Source organism: Cebus imitator, unplaced genomic scaffold, assembly GCF_001604975.1.
Source record: "Cebus imitator isolate Cc_AM_T3 unplaced genomic scaffold, Cebus_imitator-1.0 Scaffold43, whole genome shotgun sequence".
NCBI lineage: Eukaryota > Metazoa > Chordata > Mammalia > Primates > Cebidae > Cebus > Cebus imitator.
In genome coordinates this window covers 4,799,042-4,805,271 of record NW_016107358.1, presented here as the reverse complement: position 1 = coordinate 4,805,271, position 6,230 = coordinate 4,799,042, and the positions used below count along the sequence as shown (strand labels likewise).

The following is a 6,230-nucleotide window of genomic DNA, read 5'->3' as shown; positions in this document are numbered from 1 at the left end:
TGCACTCCAGCCTAGGCAACAAGAGTGAAACTCCGTCTCAAAAAAAAAAAAAAAAAAGGATATCTAACAGGCACTGGAATTGGCACTCCATCTGAATAAATTATCTAGGAAATGAACCAAGTTGTATGTCTTAATATCAGTCTACTCCTCTTTGTTAGCGTACTTCAGGCCTATTAACATAAATATAGATCATTGCCTTGTTTTTCTCAATTCAACTTAAATTTTGAGATCATTGTAGATTCCCATACACTTGTAAGAAATAATACTGGAGATTCCACCCAGTTTTCCCAATGATAACATCTTGCAACACTAGGACAATGTCACAACCAGGCCAAGATACAATAGAAATGATAGTAATCAAGATATAGAACATTTCTATCACAATGATCCTATCTGTTGTCCTTATAAGCCATACTTTCCTCTTGTGCTCATATAGCTACGCCCACCTTCGTAACCTCTGGCACCAGTGATCTGTTCTCCATCTCTGTAATTTTGTCAAAATTATAATTGGATTATACTTTGTTTTGGGATTGGCTTTTTTCACTCACCATAACCTCTTGGGCATTGATCCAGACTGTTGCATCAGTAGTTCAGTTTTTAGTACTGAGTGAGATGTCAATATAGATATACCATAGTAAACACCTGTGAAAGGACATCAGGAAGTTAGGTATCTAAATAAAGCTGCTGTAAACATTTGTGTACAGGTTTTTATGTGAACCATAGTCTTTATTTCTCTTGGACAAATACCCAGGAGCTCCAAAGTTTTCCAGAATAGCTGTATGATTTTATATTTCTACCAGTAATGTTTGAGTGATCCAGTTTCTCTGCATCATTTCCAGCATTTAATGTTATTCTTAGCCATTCTGGTAAGAGTGTGGTGATATCTTACTGTGGTTGTAACTTAGAATTGCTCTAATAGCTAATGATGTTAATCATCTTTCCATGTGCTTATTTGCCATCTGTGTATCATAATTGGTGAAATGTCTTTTGTCCATGTTCAAATTATATATTTTATTCTTTTTTGCTGTTGTATTTCAAGAGTTTTTTCTGAGATGGAGTCTCGCTCTGTCACCCAGGCTGGAGTGCAGTGATACAATCTTGGCTTACTACAACCTCCACCTCCCGGGTTCAAGCGATTCTCGTGTCTCAGCCTCTCAAGTAGCTAGGATTGCAGGTACGTGCCACCACACCTGGCTAATTGGATTTGTAGTAGAGGTGGGCCAGCCATGTTGACCAGGGTGACTTCAAGTGATCTGCCTGTCTCAGCCTCCCAAAGTGCTGGGATTACAGGCATGAGCCACCACACCCAATGGAGAGTTTGTTATATATTGTAGAAATATTTGTAGGAAAATATTTTTGCCTAGTCTGTAGCTTGTATTTTATCCTAACAGTCTTTTGCAGAGCTAAAATCTTTTTATTTTGTTGAAATCCAGTTCATCAATTTTTCCTTTCATGGATCATGCTTTTAGTATTAAGCCCAAGAAACCTTTGTCTAGCAAAGGTTTATCTCTTTGTCTTCAAGAGGTTCTATGTTTTCAAAAGGTTTTGTAGAGTTTTACAGTTAGTATGTGTTTAGTAAATGTTTAATTTGAAGTTTATTTTCTTGCCTATGGACATCAACTTGCTCTAGTCCCTTGTTGAAAAGACTGTCCTTCCTCTATTGAAATGCATTTGCATCTTTGCCAGAATTCAACTGAGCGTATTAGTGTGGGTCTGTTACTGGGCTGTCCATTTTGTTATGTTGATCTGTGTTGATCTTTTTGCCAGTACCACAGAGTCTTAATTACTGCAGCTATATAATAAGCTTTGAATTTAAGTAGAATGATTCTCCCCCTTTTCCCTTCTGCCTAAAATGAAGGATAGTTCTATGCTTCTCTCCAAAAAAAAAAAAAATTATTTACAGTCGTGTCACGTAATGACAGGGATACATTCTGAGAAATGCCTCATTAGATGATTTCATTTTCTGTGAACATCATAGGGTGTACTTACACAAACCTAGATGGTAGAGCCTGCTAACACACCTAGGCCATATGGTACAGTCATACTCTTAAGTGACCACCATTGTATATGCCATCCATTGTTGATCAAAATGTCATTATACTGCAACCTCTGCCTCCCAGATTCACGAGATTCCCCTGCCTCAGCCTCCCTAGTAGCTGGGATTACAGGTGCACACCACCACACCTGGCTAATTTTTATCTTTCTAGTTCTATCTATTTTGAGATGGAGTCTCGCTATCACCCAGGCTGGAGTGCAATGATGTCATCTTGGCTCACTGCAACCTCTGCCTCCTGGGTTCAAGCAATTCTCCTGCCTCAGCCTCCTGAGTAGCTGGGATTACAGGCGCCCACCACCTCACCCGACTAATTTTTGAATTTTTTTTTTTTTTTGGTAAAGACAGGATTTTACCATGTTGGTCATGCTGGCCTCAAACTCCTGACCTTGTGATATGCCTGCCTCAGCTTCCCAAAGTGCTGGGATTACAGGCATAAGCCACGTGCCCGACCATAATTTTTCTATTTTTAGTAGAGACAGGGTTTTGCCATGTTGGCCAGGCTGGTTTCGAACTCCTGACCTCAGGTAATCTACCTGCCTCGGCCTCCCAAAGTGCTGGGATTACAGGTGTGAGCCACCTCACCTCATCCATATTGTAACATGTATCTGTATTTCTTTTTATTGCCAAATAATATTTCATTGTATGGATATAACACAATTTGTTTAATCCATTCAATAGTGGATGCATATTTGTTTCCTCTTGGCTAATATTAATAATGTTGCTTTGACCATAAGTTTTTGCATGGACATATGTTTTCATTTTTCTTGGGTACATATATACCTAGAAGTAAAATTCTGTCCAATCAGATGATTACTCTTATGTTCAACCATTTGAGGGACTGCTATACTGTTCTTTTTTTTTTTTTTTTTTTTTTTGAGACGGAGTTTCGCTCTTGTTACCCAGACCGGAGTGCAATGGCGCGATCTCGGCTCACCGCAACCTCCGCCTCCTGGGTTCAAGCAATTCTCCTGCCTCAGCCTCCTGAGAAGCTGGGATTACAGGCACGCGCCACCATGCCCAGCTAATTTTTTGTAGTTTTAGTAGAGACGGGGTTTCACCATGTTGACCAGGATGGTCTCGATCTCTTGACCTCGTGATCCACCCGCCTCGGCCTCCCAAAGTGCTGGGATTACAGGCTTGAGCCACCGCGCCCGGCTACTATACTGTTCTAAAGCGGTCACACCCTTTATATTTCCACCACCAGTGTATGAGTGTTCCAATTTTGCCACATCTTTGCTGACACTTGGTTTTTGTTTCTATTTTGGCCATTCCAGTGGATAGGAAGTAGTAGCTCATTGTGGTTTTCATTTGCATTTTCTGATGGCTAATGATAATGAGCCTCTTATCATTTTGCTTTTATCTTTTTTGAAGAAATGTTTATTCAGATATATTGCCCATTTTTAAATTGTTACTTATTGTTTTACTATTGACTTGTAAGAGTTCTCTGTATATTCTTGATACAAATCCGTGATCAGGTATGTGATTTGCAAATATTTCTCCCCTTCTGTGAGTTATCTTTTCATTGTTTGGTTGGTATCCATTTGAAGCACAAGTCTTTAATTTTGATGAAGTCCAGTTCGTTTTTTCTTTTGTTGCTGGTGCTTTTGGTTTTATATCTAAGAAGGCTTTGCCTAATCCCAGGTAATCAAGTTTTATGCCTATATTTTCTTTAATGAGTTTTGTAGTTTCAGCTGTGGCATATATGTCTATGTTCTATCTATCTTGCATTAATATTAGTGTGAAGGAGTTCAACCAATTGACATAAATATAGTTTACTTCTGGATTTTTTTTTTTTCAGATGTACCTTCGCTCTTGTTGCCCAAGTTGGAGTGCAATGGCATGATCTTGGCTCACTGCAACCTCCGCCTCCTGAGTTGAAGCATTCTCCTGCCTCAGCCTCCTGAGTACCTGGGATTACAGGAGTGCGCCACTACGCCTGGTTACTTTTTGTATTTCAGACCTTACTTTACATAATAGCTCTACCAGTGACGAGGGCTGTTGGTAATACAATTCTCTGAGGTGGAGTTTCTTCAAGTATAAGGTAGGGGAGAGGGTGCCAGAATCATGATGGATGATCCTAATTAAGGTTTGAGGCTTGCGCCTACATAGGGAAGAATGAGCTCCTAAAGCCATTCCCTGCCGGTTAAGACAAGTCTCCTTATTAATTGTTCAGGAAAGTCTTCAATTAAAGTGAAGATCTGGCATACTGCAGTTGCCGCAAGTTTTTAGTCATTATCAGCTTTGGCTGGTTAGAATCAGCTATGATAAACACGGGCATCAATTCTGCTATCTGGAAAGTAGGTGCTGCGGCAAGTGGAAAGTTTTTCCTTAAGAATATGCGCTACAATTTGCTTTATTCACTGACGATTCTATTGATCAGATTTGTCAATGTTGATACTTGCACGGGAGGAAGGAGGGAGAGAAGTCAACGATGACAGCAAATTTTAGTGTAGAGCAACTGAGCGAATGGTGGTGCAGGAAACAAGGAAGAGGAGCGGCTTGGAGGTGGGAATGGAGATAACGTCACGCTGTGGACATTTGGGATCCACAGAGCTGGGTGGAGATCAGATTTCACTTGCTCTCTCTCCTCCTTTAAGATGCTTCTCAGGTAGCCTCACTCCCTAAAACAAACGGATATTTGGCAGTGAGCCACATTCTGCAGCCGCCATGTTTTCTTGCAGGTAGAAGGCAGGCCCTTTCTGGTGTAAACAAATGAGATCGGCTTTGAGTGACAATCCTCCCTGACGGCCAATATCTGGTTTATACCCTGTAACTTGTCCCTCTATTAATGGGCTTCTTCAGAATCCAGCCTCAGAAGCCCTCCTCCCGTAGCGGTGGCCTTCACCTCCGGCCTGGCGCGGCTCACGTGGTCCAGCTTGTGCAAGACCCAATTCCAACTCCGTGTTTCTGGCCTTTGGGCACTCATGATAGAACCTGGGACTGGTGCTGGTCGGTCCTGTAGGCGCTGTGGATCGAGGAAGTACAGAGACTCCCTGCCCGGTTTGCGGGACTCCGGCGCGCGCCGCGATGCCCCGCCCCACTTCCCGCCCACTGGATGCAGGGCACGTGTTGCTACTTTGCGGCTGAAGCCCCGCGATTCTTTGCCTGCCCCTCTCTTGGGACATTGCGCATGCGCCATGAAACCGCGCCTCTCTCCCCGCCTGGGTCCCCGGAAAACAAGCGACCGCCGCCGCCGCGAGATCTGCTGACCTGGCCCGCGCCTTGCGCGCCCTTGTAGACTCCACGGACATTCGGGAGATCGGTGCGGGTACTTGGGGATTATTCTTATTGTTTTCTGCCACTTTTAACTTTTAGTGATTATTTAGGAGTTTCACGGCCGTCTGCTTTTCGTCTCCCGGATTCAGCTGGGCCTTTAGTCGGTGTGGCCGGTGCTTTGCTCGTTGGGTATTTTCTGTTTGTCTTAAAAGTGGTTGTGGACGCGCGGAGCCCCTGAGCTCCTGAGGCAAAGGCTCACCCATGTAGCATAGTGTTGCCTCGTTTCTTGGAGGTTTTGTTGCTCCATCTCTTTAAAAGCCTCGTTAACTCATTGCCGCCTCCAGTTAAGAACTGTGGGCAAGATCCCAAGCCCCCTGCCCTTTCCCGTTTTGTGGAAACTTATTATTATTATTTTTTTTTAATCGAGGGAGGGTCTCTGTCGCCCAGGCTGGAGTGCAGTAGTCAGAATATGTCTCATTGCAGCCTCTGTCTCCTAGGCTCAAGTCGTCCTCCCATATCAGCCTCCCAAGTAGTTGGAATTACAGGCGTGTGCCACCATTCCCGATTAATTTTTTTGTATTTTTTAGTGGACAGTGGGTTTCACCATGTTGGCCAGGCTGGTCTCGAACTCCTGACTCCAGGTGATCCGTCCACCTGGGTCTCCCAAAGTACTGGGATTACAGGCGTCAGCCACCGCGCCTGGCCTGATTCTTTAAACAGAATAAACGGGATATGCATTGCTTTCATCTTGTTAGGCTCACTGGATACAGGATACTTACCTGTAAGAAAATAGGAGCTGTTTTTCCAAGGGTGCAATGTCACATGTGAATATGGCTAAGGTTTCTGTATATTCTATCCTCTATTTCTGCCCTCCTAACAATAACTGTGAGTTGGACACAGACGTTTCTAAAAAAGTTGATGAAATTCGGTGTTGCAGCGGGGACAAAAAGCAACACCC

General features: G+C 43.2%; 1 protein-coding gene across 6 annotated transcripts in view; it reads left to right on the top strand.

The window, feature by feature from the left end:
• Positions 1–5,164: 5,164 nt before the first annotated feature.
• LOC108302951 (transmembrane protein 14C) overlaps positions 5,165–6,230 on the top strand; it is a 110,730-nt gene continuing 109,664 nt past the window's right edge. Inside the window, exon 1 of one of the 6 annotated variants that reach the window (XM_017526706.2) lies at positions 5,165–5,324. The gene's annotated coding sequence lies outside the window, so the exon portion shown is untranslated. The remainder of the gene's footprint in view (positions 5,325–6,230) is intronic. The other 5 variants (XM_017526701.2, XM_017526703.2, XM_037737850.1 and 2 more) reach the window with 5 other exon arrangements.